Here is a 23574-nt window from a genome sequence, read left to right as displayed (position 1 = left end):
TGTGCTTTTATTTTGAAAAGTACAGTTCTTCTTCTGCTACTTCCTGTCCAACGTTCGTAGACTTTCCGTTACGGCTCATCATATCGACAAGTTAGGTAAAACAGTTGGGTAAAAAACGAGAACAAGTTAATTACTTATCACATTTTAGTTCAAACTTGTGAAAGGTATTCATTGTGGTTCGTTCCGTTTTTTGTGTCATCTGTATCTCACATGTAAAGGCTGTTACGGAGGTGTAATGGATTTGGATGAGTTGCCAGCAGACAGTGCTCAAACTGAGCGCCCTTGGAAGCAGAAGGAGGTATGAGGAGAAAAAATGGTGTATTCATTAAAAAATAGTGATTCATTTAATTTAAGACAAAAGGAAATTGTCATCATTATATTATTTTCAATAATATGTTATTCTTTCTTCTTATTGTTGTTAGGAATATTTCATTCTGAGGAGGGAGAACAAGAGTGACTGAGATTGTTATGTATGTAGTAATTTTAAAATACATGTATTGGTCAGACCCCCCTTGAACCCTGGAATAGTTAATATTATTTAAATAAATGAACTGCCTAACAATTGTTTGTAATACATCCTTGTGTATTTGTTCATTTTTAACTTATTGCACTCTTTTGCCAGGTATCTATCTGCTGTTATGTACATTTACACTCTTTATCAAAGTAAGGAACTTAGTAGAGTAAAAGTTACTGCTACAGCACCCATCGTAAACTGACGACACAACTAGTCACCTTTAGAACACCTTCGCTCTGGGTGCCCACTGCCTTTGTAGGATGTGCTGTCTTTTAACTTACCACACACAAGCTCAATTTAGATTTTTTTGTCTATTTTTAAAATCTGCTTTTCCTCATTGCTGTCAATTTCTATTTTGGTTTAGGAAGACACTGGAATTCGCACTATTCTGGCTGGCTTGATGCGGTTTCCTAGCAACAGAACTGTCATCATTGTGGATCCATGTCCAAATGTGAACCCTCTAAGTCCAGAGTAGGTGCCACTTTCTGATAAAAATACATTCACTGTTTAAGAAGATATATTTAGTTTGTGAACATTACTTGAAATGTGATGCCAACATCTAAGTCATCTCTGAATAGTGCGGCTCAGTCTCAAACATTCCTCTGCTCTTTAGTCAAAGATGCAAACTTTCCTGTAATACAGACTTATGTCCCAGATACACACGCACACGCACACACACACACACACACACACACACACACACACACACACACACACACACACACACACACACACACACACACACACACACACACACACAAACAAGACAACCAGCAGAATATATTCTTGCTCGATTTTCAAAATAATAGAATATTCAGTGTGTCTGTAAACTTCTCTGATGTCCTTTGAAGTCCGTTGACATTTTGTAGAAAGAGGCATAATTATGCAAAACACACACACACACACACACACACACACACACACACACACACACACACACACACACACACACACACACACACACACACACACACACACACACACACACAGGCACAAGCATACACCCTGTGTGTGTCTTGGCTGGGCAGTTTCATGGGGCTGTAGATCAAAGGCGTTTGTGTCTCTGTGGTGAACTGTTTCTCTCTCTTTCTTCTCCAACTGAGGTTTTTTCAAGGTTTGCAAAAAATTAATTTGGTGAAAATCCAGTCCTGTGTCTTAGAATATCTACTGAAACTAGGTATTTATTACACTTCAAGCTACTGAAATGTTGTAACCTTAATAACATTTACAGTGACATTTGCTCAACACGCACATATATAAATACATACATACTGTACATTAAAAAAAAATATATATATATATGTATATATAATACACATCATACACATCATTAACTGGTCAAGTTAATGATGGCTCATTCACTTTTATATACTATATACTTTTATATATATACTTTTATATACTATTTATTTATTTAATTGTCATTTAGGCAGTCTAGAGATTGCCTAAAATGCTAGCAAATGTATTTTGCAGTTTCGCTGTTTGTTAAAAATACAGAAACACACTCACACACATAAGGGTAACCGGATATTCAACTAATGAATAAATATCCGATTATCGTAATATTTGAATATCCTGCCCAGAGATGCACCGATCCTGATTTTAAAATTGAATATCAGGCTTAATATTGGCTGAATAACTGGATCAGATCTGTTGTCTTCAAATCTGTAAAAGCAATATTTGGTATTTCATGCTATCAACTCCATGCACAAAGTTGCAAGATATATTCAGTGTTTCCCCTAGAATTTTTTTCAGGCCCGGGGGTACCCACCGAAAAACCCTAAACAGACCAGGCACCCTATTCACAATTGAGATTATATCAGTTATAAATAATTTAAACATTGTAGAAGATTTTTTTTCCCATTTTGTTATAACAGAGTTACATGCATTTGACAATGCCTGGGGAAAAAAGTGGTTCTAGTGGAAAGACAATCTATTGTCCGTGTTATTTTCATCATTATTGCTTACCAAAAAAAGAAGCTCAATCAGAAAAAAAATGTAAGCTAAAAAACAAATTGGAAACTTACCATGGGGAGTGTGCTAACCAGTTGCTTCTGGAAATGCCACGATTCAAACATAGAAGTGAACGAGTTTTTCCAGGGGCAGCCCCAATGTTATGGAATGGCTTTTCTTTTCGAGATTAGTTCGAGATTAATAATCATGTGAAACACTGTGTGAAACACAGGCACGTAAGGGGTTTCATTTTGAGTCATTTAGCATGCCAGTGCTTCATGGATGTATTCATTAATGAAGGTTAATCATTTTTCTTTTCACCATACAGTGAAAATACCATACAGTTATTTGCAATGTTGCCAGAATTTTATTTTGTGCATCTTTTGCTATACGTTTAACCCACACCCCTTGCACCGCTCTGCAAACAGAATGTTGTAGGCCTTTTTCTTATCAGAAGAGCTTAAAAATAAATAAATCAGAGACCAAGTCAGATATTAATATTAATTTTGCAAAATACAATTTTATTTAAATCAGAAAAAACACTTGCAAATAAAAGATGAGCAGTTCAGTGCTTTAGGTTAATACTGCAGCTCCACCGAGGAGGATGCAAGGTTTACATTTTGTCACATGCGTACCATTAAGTGCATGTGCATACAAGACTCCCTCTACACAGGTGGGTGGTTTTAGTTTCAGCACTCTGAGCACCAGAAGCCCAGTGCAATTTATTCTCACAATATTGTTGTAAAACATTTTTATTTGACAAATAATTGCAAAACACAAAGCTCACTTTGAAGCGGAGTTACTGGATAATTACAACTGCATACAGTAAAGATGTATTGTGTACTTTGGGGATGAATTGTGCTTTTAATACTTGCATGTCTTTATGCAAACATGTGTGCATTTCCTGAAAGAAATGTTCCAGGTTTATGCATAACGCTGTCACTCAGATCCTTCCCCTTCTCATCCCACTTTTTTGTGAACTAACCATCTGGTCAGCCTGTGAAAATATATTCTGCCTGGTTTATCAGTAAGATGTAGCTCAATGGGTTTAACCGTCTGATACTAATAACTATATTATTCTGAGTGGATTATTCTTACACATGCCTGGACCACCTGTTTTATGTCATTAAAATTGCATATGCAACAATTAAATAGGAAAAAATAAAACAAAACCTTTTTCACCAGTGCAGATAAAGTTTGTGTTGACTGGAGACAGATCTGAAAACATGGAGCACTATAATTCAGTCAGATTTCAATGGTTAATTTAAAAGTCTTCCCACCAGTATCTTTAAGTATTTAAAAAAGAAGAAAAAATACCTCTCCATACATTGAGCAACTAGATGCCAGACCACTCCGCTACTATTATAATAAAGGTTTTCGAAAACTCTCATGAAATTCCGTGAAAATTTGTCAACTGATCAAAAATCCTACAGCCACAGCAGTGACTGGTACCAACAGAGATCAAATTATTTCTGTTTTAACCTCTGTCCCCAAATCGTCAGGTGTACAGTGGAAGCAGAGCCTTTAATTCTCAGTTTCCTTTTCTGGAACCAGGTTGGCAAACCATGTCATACAGCCTGTTTCCATTAAGATCTTTTTAGAAGAGCTTATATTTAACTCACTGATCTCTTGGTCCTCTAGTAATGTATTCATCTTTACCCTTTTTGTATATTTAAAAGTCTTTTTAATTTTTAAAATTTTGGATTTTATCAGTATTTCAGTTAATCTTTTACACCTTGGTTCAAGTTGCTTTGATGTGTGTATGGATCTTTTGATCTTTCACATTTAATGTGATTTCCCCACTTAGGCGTAATTAAAGTTTCGCTTTCATCTCTTTAAAGCACTTTCGGTTGGAGACATACTTGAATAGTGCTACATAAGTAAAGCTGAGTTGACAGTTTAGTTGCTTTGACACTGTTTAATGAGCAAGTTTGATCTATAATTCATATTGGAGATCAATCAGTAGAATACCTATCAAAGATCAGTTTTCTGGTGCCTGATTCGCTACATTGCCTCAACAAAAGCTGTGGTTTGCAGCATAAGGACATTTCCTATGGCTAATTTTGATGACTTGTGCAGGAACTAGGGTTGTCACGATACCAAATTTCTGTTTCGATACCGATACCAATATGTATTTCGATACTTTTCGATACTTTTCGATACTTTTTGTAAAAAGGTGGAACTCTCTCAATGTCAATATTTTCCTTTTTTTTAAAGCAGACTTTGGGAATAATAACAACAATAAATAAAATAAATAATTGGCATGGGATATTAAAATGTTCAAACCTTTAGAACAGTGTGAACAAGTAAAATAAAGCAATGCCATTCAAATTAAAGTCACGATGTTAAATAAAATACTGTAGCAGCAAAAACTCCTGCTTCTGAGTGGGTGGTGTCACCCTCTCTGAGCCAGGAGCACTGGACTTCTGTAATTGGGGGAGGGAGGGGGTACAGTATTTTAATTAACATGGTCATTTTAATTTGAATTCCATTGCTTTATTTTACTTGTTCTCATTGTTCAAAAGGTTTGTGTTTTGAAACTATAGGCCACATGAAACATTAAATGGGCATAACTAGAAAAATAAATTGAGGATCATTCTATTATCTACAGGACTGTCTCAGAAAATTAGAATATTGTGATTTTCTGTAATGCAATTACAAAAACATAAATGTCATACATTCTGGATTCATTACAAATCAACTGAAATATTGCAAGCCTTTTATTATTTTAATATTGCTGATCATGACTTACAGCTTAAGAAAACTCAAATATCCTATCTCAAAAATGTTGAATATTCTGGGAATCTTAATCTTAAACTGTAAACCATAATCAGCAATATTAAAATAATAAAAGGTTTGCAATATTTCAGTTTATTTGTAATGAATCCAGAATGTATGACATTTTTGTTTTTTTTTAATTGCATTACAGAAAATAAAGAACTTTATCACAATATTCTAATTTTCTGAGACAGTCCTCTAGGATAGGATGAGATATTGTAGGCTAGTGGAATGTTTTACAAAAGTGTGTTTTAATATATAATATTAATTAATATAATTCATTGCCTTAATGGTTTATAATATATATGAAACATTAAATAATATTAAAATATAAAAAATATATTAAAGTTATATTCTAGTGTGTGGAATTTATTTAAATATTTTAAGAATGTAATTTTTTTTTTTTTTTATATTTTAAAAATTGCATTGATTAACCATGGACATGTTTTAACTCTCTGTATAGGCTGCTGTAGGTTTACTACGGGCTGGGAGAGGCTCTGTACTTCTTTCATTGACATGACAGTGCAGTGAACTGGTGAACAAAGTTATCAGCTGTCGTTCTTGACTGAAGTCGTGGAAGAAGTCCGCGTGGTTGTCCTTTAAACGTTTGGACAAGTTTGAAGAGTTGCCTCCTTTTGCGAGACACGCGTTGTAGCAGCGCTTGCACTGCGGTGCATCTGGGTTCAGCGGCTCGCCCTTATCGCTCGGTTTGAACCCGAAATATTTCCACACCATACTTCGGGCCCCCATTTTGTCCAAAAGTACGGGCTTTTCTGCAGCTGCCATCTCTTTTTATTTCAATTTTATTTCAACCCGCTCTGTCTGTCTAATAACACGCGACTTCTCGTTTCTCTCTCCTCCGCATGCGAGTGGGAGGGGGAGGCGGCTCTGCTTCTGCAACTACGTCACACTCGCGGACCTTGCCGTGCTTAAAGAGACAGGCTCCAATTTACCAATTCGTTTGCATAGAAAAAATATATAAAAGTACCGTTTGTTTTTAAATGCTGGTATAGTACCGTTTTCAAAACTCTAGTACCGCGGTACTATACTGGTACCGGTATACCGTGCAACCCTAGCAGGAACCCTACAAGACATGCAAATTTGTAAGATGTAGAATGCTAGACTAGATCTATACCCTTACTAGAGTCCTGAAGGGGATATATGAGCTTGCCCAACCAGTCCACATGTGCTTTGGACTTTGTGAAGATATTCAACTGTGTTGTTTTGGTTAGTCCATAGGAATTGTATGTAAAGATATTAGATACATGTAAGATATATAAAATACACCCTTAGTCACTGATTCTCCTCATAAACTTGATGAAAAAAGTATTGACATTGCCAAGTTCCATAAGGGCCCCAATGTGATGTCCTCATAATTCTGTGTAAGCTTTTTGCTGATGATGTGGTTCTGTGGGCGGCATGGAGCAGCAATTAATATCTCTCAATATCGGTTTTGAGTCGAGTATGAAGCAGTGAGGATAAACCAACTTAGATTGTTTAAGCATGTTTAGGATGCCTCCCAGATGCCTCCCAGAGACTGCATTTTGGTGATGTACAACTAGGAGCAGGGCATGAGGCAGACGCATGATACCCTGGAGAGATCGCATTACCCAGCTGGCCTCAGAACTAATTCAAGAGAAACAACCTTACCTGCATACATTTAACGTAAAAAAAAAGCCTAATTTCTTTACACTCCCCAGCCACTTTATCAAGTGTACCAAACAAAGTGTCCAGTGACTGTATTATGTATAGTGATAATCTCCATATTGTATGGAGAATGTGGATATGAGTATGGAGAAGTTGATCCACAGTGATTTTGTAGTTACTTAGCAACACCAGTGTTTTGTGATAATAAAGTCATACCTCCCAATTTTAAAGGTTGTACTCTTCTCCGGTCCACAAAATTACTACGTTTGACCCTGTCTGCAAAGAGGAATAAAACATCTCATGCACAACAGCTGGTGTGCTACTGAAAGTACTCTCACTTGGCAATGCTTTAGAACATCAACATGACTGAAGTGCTCTGTATTCCATACAGAGATGCAACATCTTTTTCAAGGTATTGGTCATTTTTTTTTTCCTTTCCTGAAAAGGAAGCACTATTATGGTAAGACATTTTTAAAAGGAATAATCGGGACAACTAGAAAAATTTGAGGTAATTGATGGTATGAGATAACTGGAAGTGACTCATGTAATGAATGCATTCTGCACTATTTAACAATGTTGTCATCTCCTGCAAAAGAGATCCTTCTCTGTGACATATACAACACCGATTTGAGTCATTAGTTCCCATCAGTCCACAGGCAAAAATGAAATCATTCAATTGAGTTGGAATGGAAGCATCAGAAAGGTTTTCAGGGTTTTGACCTGAAAAAAGCTTCACCTAAAGATTTTATGTTTTCAAGCCGCCAAAGGCATGGAAACATTTTGTTGGCTTTAGTGTATTTCGAGGCATTTTGAGAGGCACTGGAACCAGCATGATTGCCTTTCACCGAGTGTCTTTTTTTGCTGCCTCTGTTAGTGTGAAAAGCGCTTAAGTGGAAATAAGTCACCAGCCATGGGATTTTTGAGGAATCCCAGCTTGCACTCCGAGCAAATTTCAGTGTGTGTGTGAGTGTTTGCGTGCGCGCACGAGTGCTGAATGTGCATATCTGTGGGCGTATAACTTTAAAGAGTTGGGTGCCCACTTTCTTTTCCCTGCTTCTGTTCTTTCACTTTCAGCCTCTGCTTTTTATGGAACCTCTAGTGGAAGATAGAATAAACCAGCCGGTTGGTGCATATTGTCCAGGCATGTATGGTCTCTATACTTTACTCTCTACTCACGTCACAAGTGACTATCCTCTCATGGAAATAACATGGGATTATGCATTTATGTACAAAACATTAACACGGTTGCTAGACTTATTTATATTCACATTCACATATTCACACATAGTCTCCACACCTCTGATGTTCTCAAGGTGAGTGTGAAAAGATAGATGAAGCATTTTTGAGCAGCATTGGAGATCATGACTCCCATTTAATTTTTCTTTAAATGCTGTCGGAGCACCCTAAGATTTTCTGTTAGAGTCTCTATGGGTGGGATATTTTTCAGAAACATGTAAGACTTCCAAATTAGTCATGCCATCCTTTGGAACTGTAATTGCTTTGAGCACAGCACAAAGATCCTTGTTCATAACTCTTTGTCATCACTAACCTCAAAAATATATTTACAAGTATAGCTTTTGTTCTCTGAACATTTCAATATTGTTCTTTGGACTAAAATTGTAATACTCTGCAGCACGAGATAGACACATTCCTTTGCAGATTTAAGCATTTAGACAACACTATTCCTTTGCAGATTCAAGCATTTAGACAACACTATCTCCTATGAGGTAAAGAAACAAAACACACAAAAACTTCAAACCTAGAATATGTTCAACATGTTTTAGTGTGCACCCTTGCCCCTGCATTGTGTTGCGCTGTTATGTTAAAGCAGTAGCCCAGTAAGGACAAAAAAAACAACGACCACTTTCACACAGAGATGGTGGTATATAGACGCCCTAGAAAGCTTCTCTTTATTCTACCGCCACTCTCCAGCTGTGCATTGACAATGACCCCATGAAGGCGCAGTATTCCTTCCCCAGTGTGCACTTTCACAAATGCATTACAGCATTCAGCCATCTGATATTCTGCAATCAGTCCAATCACTGTGATTGAAACCCCAGTGTTTTTTTTGTTTTTGTTTTTTTGCTCCACTTGCCTGTGAGTTGGCTTGGTGTTTTGACAAATGATGAAATATGACATTTGACAGACTGATTTCATTCTCTGTGGAGTTTGCAACCATCTCCATGCTCTGTTATACCTTTCCACAATGCAGATTTACACAGCAGTCATGCTTTTCCATTGGTTACTACTTCTTAAGGCGGTGCAGGGGGTTGTTACAGCCACAGAACAAAATGTTACACAAGTTTACCTTCATGGCATTGACTGCATAGCAGGGTGGAATAACGGTGCCACAGAGTGGAGCAAACTGGCTTTGTGAACTGTGGGCTATTTGCTGTAGGGTTTTCCTTTTGCAGCTAGAATAGTTGAAGGGGTATTTAAGTTATTGCAGTGTACATTCTCCATCACAACAGACATCACTATATCCTAAAGATTGGACAGATTAGATGAAGGTGTCAACAACTATCAGTAGGTCTTGAAATCAACATTTTTATCACTATTTGAAAAAAAAAGGAAAAAGTTTACCCATGAATTTTTGGATTAGTCCACTCAGTTCTCATAGTATTTGTCAAAATATAAATTTAATGAGGCGTGTCAAAAAAGAGTAATGAATACATACATTTTTACACAAATTGTTTTAAGTGATGTCACAACAGACTTTTCTGCATAAACGATCCTATATTAGTTTCAAACCGGAATAAATGCAGTTAAGTACTAATCTCTCTTTATACTCATGTATGTTTAAAATGTATGAAATTCCTTTGACGTTGAAGTCCCTTCTAGAAACAGCCAGTCTTGTTTTCTTTAGTGAGCAAGTGAGTGTATTTCTACAGTCACAAAGTGATTTTCAATTAAATTAAATAGTAAATGAAACCAAAAAAAAGGTATAAGAACAGCAAAAGGTTAAGACAATAGAACTTGACCTAAATGCCTGCCTGAATAAACTACAGTGTGCTTGGCATGATAACATAAAACAACAGGGTACTATGACATGTTCTGGGACTCTGTGAGTAGTTTTTGTGTTATATCTTGCTTAATGGATTGTCCAGTCAGGTGAACAGCGAAAATCTCATGCACACTGGCTGCTCATTATCACTTTTGCAGGCGTCTGCATGCAGCTTGAAGAACATGCAACTGACCAACATCCTCATGACTCAATGCAGTTGCTTCATGTGTCATGACTGAAAGGGTCTTATGTGGCAACCTAGAGATTGCTATCAAAAAAAGTTATGATGAAGAACCAGGATGCTCATCCAAAGATGACAACAAGCAGCTCAGCTGCCGTCTGATTGATGAAAAACAGATCACGTCTGAGAGGGGTTTTATTTTCCATGTTGTCTTCATTACTGTGCCACCACACCGTAAAAGGTCTGTCACTTTTACCTCCGTCATCCATTTACTTCGCTCCACCTTTGGCTTGTTCATCACCCTCATTTAATCCTCGTTACAGGAACTAAATGATCTGTTGGATGAGACTTTTGCATCTATACAAGCAAGTTAAATTCTTCTAGCCTGCAGAACGGCATTTACCACTAGGAAACACTCACATCTTTGCTATGAAAAAAAAAGAAAAGGAATGAGAAAAACATTGGCGATTAATACTTATTAAGATCATATGGGAACACATCTTTAAAAACATTGCCGGTTTGTAAAGGCAGTGTGATTTATTTTTCTTCTATATCTTTTGGTTTCAGTTTAAAGTTTGACACATACAGTGCAGTGAAAGATTTGATTCATCCTCGGGTTGCCACCTTCACAGAACAGCCAAGGGGGTGGATAGAAGCAGATGCACTGAAGGATGATGGGTAAGGAGAAGGTGTTGGGTGGGCAGAGATGGATGGGTATATGGATAGGCGGAGAAAGTGACACCCGGAGAGATTGTGGAGTAACGGGAAGAGATATGGAGGAATGAGGTGGTTCAGAATGACAGATGCAGAGATGAAAGATGGTCCATCTGGAGGGGCTGCTCCCTCACCCCCACAACACACACAGGCTCCGTGTAGTCATCTGGTGTTTACCTTTTTACCCTGAGTGATGTGATGTAGAATAAAAGTGTGAGGCTGTGAATAATGGAGAATGACTAAGATAACTTCCTCATGTCCGTATGTGTTTGAAAACGGGTGCCATCACTCTCCAGAATGATCTGAAGGTTTTTTGTTGACTTAACCGGAGGCTGCGTCTGGGTCTGATGTATATGAGTTTTTTCTTAAGGCTTCTTTTATCTAAGCTCAGATGATAGGACGAAAGAAAATCTACTGATTTCTTAACCCTTGTGCTGTCTTCGGGTCAAGGAAGGAGGAAGAGAAGAAGGGAGGAAAGAAGGAAGGAAGGAAGAATGAAAAGAAGGAAAGAAAGAATTGAAAAGAAGGCTGGACGGAATGGAGAAAAGAAGAAAGGGAAGAAGGAAGGAGAGAGCAGGAGGAAGGAAGGAAGGAAGGAAGGAAGGAGGGAAGGAAGGAAGGAAGGAAGGAAGGAAGGAAGGAAGGAAGGAAGGAAGGAAGGAAGGAAGGAAGGAAGGAATGATGGAAGGGGAGAAAAGAAGGATGGAATGAAAGAAAAAGGGAGAAGGAAGGGAGAAAGGAAGGAAGGAAGGAAGGAAGGAAGGAAGGAAGGAAGGAAGGAAGGAAGGAAGGAAGGAAGGAAGGAAGGAAGGAAGGAAGGAAGGAAGGAAGGAAGGAAGGGAGGAAGGAAGGGAGGAAGGGAGAAAAGAGGAAGGGAATAAGGAAGGAGAGAGCAGGAGGAAAGAAGGAAGGAAGGGAAAAAAGAAGGAAGGAAGGGAGGGAGGGAGGGACAAAAGAGGAAGGGAAGAAGTAAGGAGAGAGAGAGCAGGAGGAAAGAAGGACAGGAGAATTAGGTCATTTTGACCCAAAGACAGTACAAGGGTTGATAGATAATCTATATTACAGCTACACATCCAAAGTTTAGGTATAAGTTGATCTGGTGCAGAATTGTTGTGACAATAAGAGAAAAAACATTTTTGAATAGTTGAGTCGGGATGGGGTCTAACGTACACGTGGTTGATTCAGCTCTATTGACGAGTGAAGTCAGCTCAGGGAGGTCTGTAGGATCAAAACAGTCTAGAGTCAAGTCAGAGCCTAGGGAAGTCGCTAAAGCTGAAGAAACGCCCACAACCGGCTGGTTTATTTCTTCTCTAATTCTCATGATTTTACAGAAGCTCATAAAGTCTTCACTACTCAGAGCTGCAGGAATGCACGGCTAAACAGAGTTGTGACTCTTTGTCAGCCTGGCTACAGTGCTGAACAGAAAACGTGGGTTACTTTTGTTATCTTCTATCAACAATGAATAATAAGCTGCTCTGGCTTTGCGAATGGCTTTTTTATATACTATTAGAATATCTTTCCATTCGATAGGAGTCTACAGACTTACAAGAGTACCACTTCCTTTCCATTTTACGCATGTTTTGTTTCAACATGCAGATATCTGAATTATTCCAGGTGCTATGGTTGGAAACCCTTCTTTTCAAAGGAGCAACTGCATCTAAAGCTGAGTGCAGCAAATCAGCAGTGTTACTAGCAAGGAAATCAACATCTGCAGAGGTAGAACCCAGGTCACTGGCCGCGATTACTTCACTATTTTCCACTATCGTAAGATGAACAATGGCCTCCCTAAATTTAGCAATAGCTTCATCGAAAACATCTGCTAAAATTCTCGGTCTCTGGAAAGCACCTAGAGACAACTTCTGTTGTAATAGATATAAATAAAATTGAAAGTTTCACTTTGGCTGTAGTAACATTAACAAGAAATCCATAGAAAAACCTTATAGGAAAGGGTCTTATCTAGAGAGAAAAAAATACAAGGCATTTTTTTGTTGACGTTAACTGCTGAGCCGGAAAAAAAAACCTAGAGGAATAAATTAGGCTGAGCAAACTTTAAATTTTGCCCACTCACATTCCTTCGGATTGAATGGCCCAGTGAAGACCTTAAACCCTCACAGAAATGATTTCAAATACCATACAAACCCAAGTACAAGTTCCCTGACTCTTCCTTGCGCATCCGCTTGACCTAACCTTTATAATGTTAGTTTTAATGAAATTTGTTCTCCACCATGGGGGAAAGTTCACTTAATGTGCTGGCATGCATGGTGTATGACTAAAAGGATCCCCTAGCTGTCATTTAGCCTTACGATTTGACTTAAACTTCTGCTAAACCCTTTCAGCATGCAGTATCTACAGCAACAAGCCGTGCTATTCTCACTTCGGGTAGTCGGTGCTAAATCCCACTGTGACTTGGCAGGACGGCAGTTCAGTAGCCCCCTCACAGCAAGAAGAGTCCTGGTTGTAGGAAAGTTATATTTAATATTTGACATATGGGTGCGCACGCACGCACAATCAAATAACATCTTGATTGTGTTCATAAAATTATAGGTAACGGAATAAGTGAGTCCTTATGCCTGTAGAAAGACAAAGATATTCCATTCAAATTATGCAGATTTTGCACCATATGTTTAAAAGATTTTTGAGATTTGTTGTAGGAAAAAATGTCTCTGTTTCTCCAAAAACAAACTGACAGACTGTCATCCTATCTGTCAGGAAATAACTTTTCATTTTTGAAATTTTAGGGTTTTTTTTTGTTAGCATTATATATTCTTTCTTTTCAAGATAGAGCTCTATTCAAGAAAAAAAGTAATAACTTGTGCTGCAATTTCTGAACCATGAAGGATATATTGATGAAGTGTGATGAATGAATTTGTGTGGTCCTCCTTGTGAGAAGAATACCAACTCAAAGCAAGACGCAAAGCCTTAAATCCCTTTATGTTTGGTCAAACTAAATATCTTTAGTTGATGAGAACGTCCATACTGTTTGATTACTACGCAGATTCTGCTGCACTGTTTAACTTCAGGGAAGTGAATGGGAAGAACAAAGTCTTAGTCATCAATGCCAGGGATCAGGTACCGCAGGGTTATAGCCTGGCTACAGGAAGAAAAGGTACCCACTAATGTCAAGATAATTAAACTCCTCACGATACATTAAGGATTTTACCCCAAGCCCAACACCAAGAAGCTCTACATAAAGATTCAACATTCTTTATTGTCATTGTTCATATTTCATATACAACGAAAATGTCCTTATATAAAGTGCAGAGTGAGATAAGCAAAAAATATATAAATATAAATATGTAAGGAGAAAAAAAAAGGAGAGAGACCTGGGATTAGTGAGCATCAAAGCCATCACCCAGAACATATGTGTATATATGTATATATATATATATATATATATATATATATATATATATATATACAGAAAAAACATCCAGAAAATTGGCGATGATGAACTGCTCAGGTAATGTCCCAATCAGCAGAAATCCAGTCAGCAGGCAGAAGAGAAGGAGGAGGAACCATCATGGAAGCCTGTGCACGGCAAGTCCCACTTGTAGATTGAAGAAGTGGTTGACATTTATGTCCTACCGGCGGATAGAAAAGACTGATCCGAAGGCCACCACTAAGGCATTAATCAATCATAGGAGTAGGATTGTCGGCCTTGAGCACAAGAGTAATAGAGGCCAGGGTCTGCCACACCAGACAGGACCCAGTCTGTAGGCTGTAAAAAGATGCTCCACAGGTGGGACGGTTGCTGGGATGGTGTACAGCAACATCTGCACAGAGCATTAGATGGAAGTCTCAAAGATGCCCCCAAGAGTGGTGAAGAATGAAAGAACAAAGATCCTGTAAATTATAATGTAGTGAAATCTTGTTTTTTTATTTTTTTAGCAGCTTGGTATTGCATATAATGAATATTAATTTTTGTGGCATACTTTTTTTAAACTAATAGATCTAAAAATATTTCTGAAGTCAACATTTTTTCAACTTCCTCCCAAAAAAAAAGAAAAAAAAGTCAAAGATGTTGGATTGTAAGACAGCACCAAAGATCAGAAGCTGCTCCTCTTTTCTGTACCATAATCTTTATCTCATCCAGGAACATTGTTCAGCCTCTTTTCTTACCAGCCCAGTTTATTTTTAGCTATTTGACTAGAGAAATGAAATTGTAAAAGAAAAGCATTTTTTTTTCTTATTAATTTTTAAATAAAATATGTTTAACATAAATTGAAGGGTCATTCATTAAAGTCTCCTCTGCAGCCTTTGGACGGAGCAAAGGCTTAAGCTGTGAATCTCCAGGGGAGTACTGCAAGGAGGTAGATATTTGCAAACACACATTCAGTCACTGCTCTCTTAATGGTTACAGACCTTTTCAATAATGCAGAACAACGACTTGCTGGCTGACTTGCAAGGAGCTCAGTCCATAAACTCGATTAAGCACTTCACACAAGCACACAAAAATTACTGTGTGCATGTTTGAGGACTAATTTGCATTTCTATTTTAGTTTGTGACATTGTCTACAATGCATGCGTGTGTCCCAGATGTCTGTCTATGGCAAGAATTCCTTCTTGATGATTTTTATGATAATGACTGGAATGAACATTCAGTACAAACACAGGCATCCATGTGAGGTCACAGACATTCATTTCCTTAAAACTCGATGTAATCACACATAGTCAGTGTATTACCCATATACCCACATGTTGCCATGCCAACTGTTTTGGGTAAAATAAGAATGAAATGAAAGAACTCCATTATATCTCCTACTGTGTGATCTGCTAGTTCTTCTGCATTATTGAGACTTTGATGTGTTAACCTCAGAATAAATATTTTAAAACAAACCACTAAAGCCAGCAATAGATCAGAAAGCATGCTAGTCCAAGCTCATGGGAAGGCCAAACCTAATAACAAACAAACAAATCTGTTCAAGTCTGTTAACCCTTGTGCCTTGTGCTGTCTTTGGGTCAAGGAAGGAGGAAGAGAAGAAGGGAAGAAGGAAGGAAGGAAGGAAGGAAGGAAGGAAGGAAGGAAGGAAGGAAGGAAGGAAGGAAGGAAGGAAGGAAGGAAGGAAGGAAGGAAGGAAGGAAGGAAGGAAGGAAGAAAGAAAAGAAGCAAAGAAAGAAGGAAGGGAGAAAAGAAGGAAGGAAGGAAGGAAGGAAGGAAGGAAGGAAGGAAGGAAGGAAGGAAGGAAGGAAGGAAGGAAGGAAGGAAGGAAGGAAGGAAGGAAGGAAGGAAGGAAATAGGAAGGGGAGAAGGAAGATGAGAGCAGGAGGAAAGAAGGAAGGAAGGGAAAAAAGAAGGAAGGAGGGGTGAAAACAAGGAAAGAAGGAAGGAAGGGAGAAAAGAGGAAGGGAGAAGGAAGGATGGAAGGAGAGGAAGGGAGAAGGAAGGATGGAAGGAGAGCAGGAGGAAGGAAGGAAGGAAGGAAGGAAGGAAGGAAGGATGGAAGGAGAGAGCAGGAGGAAAGAAGGAAGGAAGGAAGGGAGAAAACAAGGAAAGAAAGAAGGAAGGGAGAAAAGAAGGAAGGAAGGAAGAAAAGAGGAAGGGGAAAAGGAAGGATAGAGCAGGAGGAAAGAAGGAAGGAAGGAAGGGAAAAAAGAAGGAAGGAAGGGTGAAAACAAGGAAGGAAGGAAGGAAGGAAGGAAGGAAGGAAGGAAGGAAGGAAGGAAGGAAGGAAGGAAGGAAGGAAGGAAGGAAGGAAGGAAGGAAGGAAGGGACAAAAGAGGAAGGGGAGAAGGAAGATGAGAGCAGGAGGAAAGAAGGAAGGAAGGGAAAAAAGAAGGAAGGAAGGGAAAAAAGAAGGAAGGAAGGAAGAAAAGAGGAAGGGAGAAGGAAGGATGGAAGGAAGGATGGAAGGAGAGAGCAGGAGGAAAGAAGGAAGGGAAAAAAGAAGGAAGGGTGAAAACAAGGAAGGAAGGAAGGAAGGAAGGAAGGAAGGAAGGAAGGAAGGAAGGAAGGAAGGAAGGAAGGAAGGAAGGAAGGAAGGAAGGAAGGAAGGAAGGAAGGAAGGAAGGAAGGAAGGAAGGAAGGAAGGAAGGAAGGAAGGAAGGAAGGAAGGGCTGCTGAAAATGTTGATTAAGAAATATTTATTCATTCTGTGTTTATTCAAGTAATATGTCTAAAGCCGAAACATGCATTTGGTTGGCCCGTTAGTATATATAGAATTTGAACTAAAGGGGGCATATTTTTTTATAAACAAAAACAAAACCATGGTTGAAAGCCTTTCCAACTGCTTTACTGTCTCAAGTTTCAAAAATTGTCACACACAACACACAACCTTTGAAATGGTATCTTTGAAGCATGAATAACATCAAGTAGCTATGAATGGCTGATATAAGTCTGCCTTTTCTTTTCATGACTTCTGAAGTCTCCAGTCCAATGGAAAGAAAAACTTAAATTGTAAATCCCTGATTTCATGCAGCTCTTCAGTTCATTTAACTGTTTCTGTTTAAAAAAAATACTTTTTTATTTTCCCCTCCAGGATCCTTGAAAGCTTGTTATGAAGAATCGATGTTGAGTCAAGTTGCTGTATCGTTTTTAACCCCAGGTATCCAGGCATCATTAAAGGATGCAGGTAGTTTTACAAAGTCCAGATTAAATAAGAAAACATGCACTTTAACGCTGGCGGTGGGGGCTCATTAGACAGCACTGGTTGTCTCTTTGCACAGAGAATCCTCAAGGAACTAACCAGTGACCCACAACCTGAGGAATCCATTTTAGTTGAGGCCAGTCTCCTGACTAACGCAAGCCAAACTTGGCTTTCAGCTTCTACATTTGGAAGCCACTTCCTTGTTTGTCAGAGAAATGGCCAAGGCCTGCTGTGCAGGGACCTGCACTAAAAAGGAATCCAGATTAGACTTTCTTCAATATATGGTTTTTATTTGTCTTTTTGTGTCTGTAATTAGCTGCAACAACAAAGTCTTGTGTCACATTACACAATGGCCTTGGACTACATTCAACTCTGCGCACAAATTAGAAAAGCACTTTCTATTTTGTAATCACAGTTGTTTTCCTGCCAGGGACATTTTCAGGCTGCAGTGCCTTGAAAAGTTCATCAATAAGAAAATATTTAGATGAGATTAAAAATGAGTTATTCAGTAATGATTACAATTCATGCTTGATTAAAATCAGTCATCTATTAATTAGTAAACATTCATAAAACACAAAAAGGTGGATTTGCATATTGATTCAAGTCTATCAGGTTTATTGGAAAGATTTATTACAAAAGATTCCCCATCCAATCCCAACCAGCAGGTGTATTTCCCCCCTCCCATCCTTTATCTCCGTTTCATTTCAAACTCAGTAAATCCTTTTTTTCCTGTTTCTTTTAACCTTTTTTTTATTCCTCCATCCCTCTCTGTCACCAGATTCCCATCCCATCTCCCGTCCTCTCATTGGTGCTTTCATCTTTTCTTCAGTCCCGTCCTATATCCACCCTCCCATTCACCTTACTCTTTGCCCTCATTCTATTCCTCCATGGCTCATTTTCATCTCTCCTCTCCCTCCCCACTTCCCTCCATCCTGCTGGCTCAGCTGGTATAGAAGCAGCCTTTGTTTCAGCTGTATCCTCTTCCCCTTTGATGGAGCTGAAAGGGAGTCACTGGGATGGAGGGAAGAAGTGAGGCATGACACGAGGTGAAATGTTGGGGGAAAGGGGTTATAATGAAAAGAAATAAGGGAAGTGGATGATGGAATGAAAGGCAAAAATAAAAAAAGAAGTGTATCTAGACGTGTATCAGTGGGTGTGGTTGTGCAGCACAGGTATATCCAAATGGAACAGTTGATGAGAGTAGATTTCCTGTGAGGGAGATTATGTCTCGATTCATGATCATGAATTCATTGATAACTGGAACACTTTTGTTTAGAGTTGATGTGATAGAATCTTCGACATCTTTATGCATTTAAGTAAACCACATTTAAAAAAAGTTAAAAAGAAACACATTTCAATAACTTTACTGCAAAAAGTATTTAGTGTTGAATAGTTTAGCCTCGAATCAAATTCTAAATGTTTTCTTCATTTCTTCTTTAATGTTTTTCTGTAGTGAGGAATAACCACAAGATGATTTTTGACCTGCTACCTCATCTGCAGTCGTGTATGGTGACTGTACAATGTGAACCCTGAAGCGACGTGTATTCTGCTCTTACATCTTTGAAGGTAAGAATATTACAGAACATTCTCTTTTTCCTTGCACAACACATGTGATCATTAACAGCAATCTGTTATTGCACACCAGGGCTTTATTTTAGAGCAGCACAACATATGGTAACAAGTAGAGTCATGTAGCTTTACCATGTAGCCTTACCTGCACCTTTAAAGGTCACAAACTATTTAAATATTGAATTGTTATGGGAAAACAAAACTGAAAACTTAAACTCATCCTGAGTTTAAACTAGACAGGGCTAAGCTTAATACTTATTGTCTTGACTTATTGTGAGAAACATTTGAATCATTTTAAGCGGCTATGCTTTTTCAAATATCTGTGTATCTACAGTGTTAGTGTGATGAATTATCACTTAGAAGTGACCAGTCTAAAAAAACAACTTTTGTGAATAATTCTTCTCCAGAATCCTGCAGCAATAACAGTTTTTGTGGTGCTGGGAAACTTTTTTTGGGTGAAGATTTTCCTCAAAATCTGCTCTCTGTCATGCAATAGAGCGCAGGATTTCCATATATGGTCACAGTATCCAGGTAGTGCACATCCTAAGCAAGGGCTACAGCAAACTTTTTAGAGGGGAAGTTTACAATTTTAAATGTGATGTGTCTTTTCCATCCTGGCTTGAATTTCTTTTTTTTGCAATTGTCACCAAAAAATCTGATGGAAACTGGCAGAGCTAGTCTCAGTGGTTTGATTTTCCAGGAAAACAAAATAATATTGGCAAATATATGTTTTTCTATGACACTTAAGGATTTTTTTCAAAAGCAATGTTCATTATCTCAATGAACTTGAAGAAAAAGTCAAATTTATCAGAAAGCTGGTTTCTTCCAGTACTAGAACATTGACTCCACCATTGTGAGTAAAATGAGGGTTATTGGCAAGTCTCATATTTTTATGCTCAGCCTTGCCAAAAAAAAATCCATTCACAGCAGCACATCATACGCAAAGAATAAATTCCTTTTCATGTCAATCTAATGTTGATTGTTGGCAACTGTGAAGTCAAAGGTAGTCTGATAACATAATCAGCTTCTCTGTGGGAAGTGCTGTGAAACGCAAGTCAAAGACTTCTGCAGCCAAAAACAGTCACTTTTATGTATATACAGTAAAGGAAAACTTGTGAGAATGACTATGACTATATTCTGTAATGTTGAAGGTAGCAGCTAGTTCATGATACGCTTACCAAACATAGGGGGCCAGCCCTAATCTTGTGTTTGGGGTTCATCCAGTTTCATATTCTGTATCCGATTCCTACTCCAACATGGAAGGATTTGGGTTTATGAGGCCATTTAGAGGAAATGTTGAAAACAATATTAATAACATTAATAACAAGATTTTTCCATGTTCATGACCCGTTTGCTCTGCCCAGAGGAAAACACCCTGGACTCAAAACAAACAAACACTAGTATTTTTCTATGAATTAGAGTTGTTCTGATTCTAATATCAGCGTTGAAAATACTTGCAACTACTGCTGGAAATACAGGTGTATGCAAGTATTTACTTCTGCGCACCCTTCCATGCCATGCAAAAGACAGCACAGGAATAGCATTAGCATTATATTGGCGCCGCAGTGGGAATTTGGGCTGAAAATTCCAAAGCTGTGGATTAAAAAATGTTGCTCAAAATAACACAAGTAAGTGTTATTAAGCATTTAATGAGCATAAATGTATCAAGTAGAAGGGAATGATGGATGCAGTGCAGTAGCAAACTGAGGGGAATGAGAGGGATTCTGCAAGAAACGCCAGAGATCCAAGTAAATGATGTAGAATGTAACAAAGATGATCACCTCCTTGAACATCTGGAGCTGTTTTACTTTTTTTTTTTTTAATGGTATCAGATCACGACTCGGCTTCAGCCAATACTCAAATTTCAAATATTAGAATCAGTGATGGAAAGTGAAAAAAGGTATTGGAAGAGCTGTTTTTCAGAAAGATCAGTATTTGCCTGTCTGGGATCATTACAATCATTTTTACTGTGTCCAAAACGGCTCCTGAGATAAACAAGATTTAAATGTGATGGTTATAAATCAACATTATCTGTCCACTCAAATTGTCTCTCAGCAAAAAAGTAAAAATCACCAAAAGTAATAACAAAGGGGCTCTCTCTCTCTACCTCTTGCGCTTTTTTTTTTTTTTAGTAAAACCTGGACTTTAACACTTTAACAAAAAGGAACGAGTGCGCCAAAATCAAAGCAGCAGACGGCTGATTGTTTGTCTAGATACCAGCTTATCTCACTTTGTCCAGGTGAATGTAAATACTACACTATTGTGAAAACAACACACATTAATCGGGTTACGCTCTAGAAATAAGCAGCACAGAGACTGTTCTTCCTTTGGGTTAATAAATCCTGCTTCTTTCCCACCTACCCCTTTCTCCTCCTTCATCCCTTATCTCCCTGGTAATGGCTTACGGCTGGGATTTGGTAGATTCTCATCTTCATATAAATGTTCTCTTTGAGAAATCTACCTCCAACCTCTTTAACCCCTTCAGACTCCGCCACTGATCCCCTGCCTTCGCACCGTCACCTGCTCTAGCTCTGCTCTTCTTTTTCCTACTTCCTACTACTCTTCTGGTTGTTGGATTTCCTTTTATAACCTCAATACATCCTCATAGGATGTGACTCACTCCTGAATTCAGCTGGAAAGCACCAAAAGGAAAATAAAGGCAAGAGTGTTTTGTATCTATTGATAGACGAACTGCACACAATGGATATGTGAAATACTGAATTGGACATATTTCAGCTTATATTTCAGCTTAACCACTGCACAGACTTCAACACACATTAGCCTTTGCACTCATCAATAGCATAAAACAACAAATCTCTTTATTCCTTTTTTTGATCATTTTTTGTAGATTTAGGAGCGAGGGCGTATAAGGCGTATAATCCAGAGGGAGACTGAGGGAGATGAGAGAACAAACCACAACCAGAGTTTGTTTTAGCATCTCAATGAACAAAGTGATACACATCCCTCTTAAGTTCACTCAGAGGCCAGTTGGGGAATTTAACCCTCAACCCTGTAGCTAAAGAGAGACTCGTCAAACTAATGCTGGATGTGTGTGTGTGTGTGTGTGTGTGTGTGTGTGTGTGTGTGTGCATGTGCGTGTGCGTGTGTGTGTGTGTGTGTGTGTATGTGCGTGTGCGTGTGCGTGTGTGTGTGTGTGTGTGTGTGCGTGTGCGTGTGCGTGTGTGGGGAGGGTGTGGGCTGCTAAAGCACTAAACCGCTGAGCAAACTCCAGATCAAAGTAAAGCATCCCTCTCCTGCTTTTACTTCAATGAATGGAGTCTTGCGTGGGTGGATGGATGAAAAGTAAATGAAAGGCTGAAAGCACAAGAACTTGAGAATTAACTGACAGTTGAAAAGGATGGAAGGGTGGCTGAAACGACTGAGAGAGAGAGTCTTTATTGTTATATTTGTTAAACCTCTTTCTTTTTGCTCTACTTTTCTTTGCCACCTACAGTATTTTCTCACCTTGTGTAATACTTACTTCTTCTTCTTACTGCATTAATTTCATTTACCCCACTCAGCATTTTTTCTTTCAAACTTTTTTTTTTTCCACCACGTTGTGTTTTTTCGGTACCTCATAAAGTCTGAGATATACTTGCTGTTGGTGCTTGCGTTCACATCCGTTCTCCTGCACCACCAACTGCAACGTCGCTCGCGTAGTACGTGAGGAGAGCGCGTCGTACCGGCGGTGACCGATAGGGGGCAGTAAGCAGAGCAACAGTTGGAAAAGTGATTACATATTTAGTAGTAGAGGTAGTAGCAGTAGCGGATTTTAAAAACAAACAAGTTAACATGGCACCCTTGGATGATGTAGGAGATTATAACATTGCTTTGGTTGCGATCTCGGCAAAGGAAATGGCGCCAGCGACAGCTGGTATCTGACCGGGACCAGCTGGTATCTGACCGGGACCAGCTGGTATCAGACCGGGACCAGCTGGTATCTGACCGGGACCAGCTGGTATCAGACCGGGACCAGCCGGTATCTGACTGGGACAAGCGCCACTCGCGGCCAGAGCGAGAACTGCAGGTCGAGTACGCGTTCAGTATCTTTTTGAGAACGTACACGTCGACGCGTCAAATGAACGCAGGATACGCGTGGCGGCCATGATGCGTACGTGGTCTGGACTGCAAGTATATCCCAGGCATAAAGCGTTCTCTTCCTCTGTTGAGTGTGGGTTGGGGGAGCAACGATTAGTCGAGAATGATCTATAATGACAGTGAATCAACTTGTCAAATATTGTCGGGAAAAAATAAATAAATTCAACAGAGTGAGGCATCTCTTTCTTTGCTGAAAATTTTATGTGCAGAATAGCGTTCAGGCGCTAGTGTCACCACATGTGTGTGGGACATCTACCTCCCTTCTAAAATAGAGTACAGCGCCAGGTAAACAATACGGCGGCCGATGCAACACTGCATCAGCGACTGGCAGAAAAGATCATTAAAAGATGTATTTTTGAATGAAGTGTCAATTTTTCTTGTCTTATATTTTTAATTAGCACATAAAGCATTAGCATTAGCACATGCTAATGCTATTTTTTTTTAAAAATTGTATAATAAGAGCTGTCATTTGTCTATTACCTATTTACTGTAGAGTGAGCGAAAACAACCGAGTCAAATTCCATGTCTTGTC

At 38.8% G+C, this 23574-nt stretch overlaps 1 protein-coding gene across 4 annotated transcripts in view; it reads left to right on the top strand.

The window, feature by feature from the left end:
- The window catches only part of lrfn5a (leucine rich repeat and fibronectin type III domain containing 5a), a 193976-nt gene that overhangs the window by 90768 nt on the left and 79634 nt on the right, over positions 1–23574 (top strand). The window contains exons 1-3 of one of the 4 annotated variants that reach the window (XM_061743806.1): positions 219–298; positions 879–985; positions 18829–18941. The gene's annotated coding sequence lies outside the window, so the exon portion shown is untranslated. Of the gene's footprint in view, positions 1–218; positions 299–878; positions 986–18828; positions 18942–23574 lie in introns of those variants that run through there. The other 3 variants (XM_061743807.1, XM_061743805.1, XM_061743808.1) reach the window with 3 other exon arrangements.

This window comes from Cololabis saira, chromosome 16 (assembly GCF_033807715.1).
Source record: "Cololabis saira isolate AMF1-May2022 chromosome 16, fColSai1.1, whole genome shotgun sequence".
Lineage (NCBI taxonomy): Eukaryota > Metazoa > Chordata > Actinopteri > Beloniformes > Belonidae > Cololabis > Cololabis saira.
The sequence above is the reverse complement of the archived record's forward strand: the minus strand, read 5'-3'. Positions and strand labels throughout refer to the sequence as shown.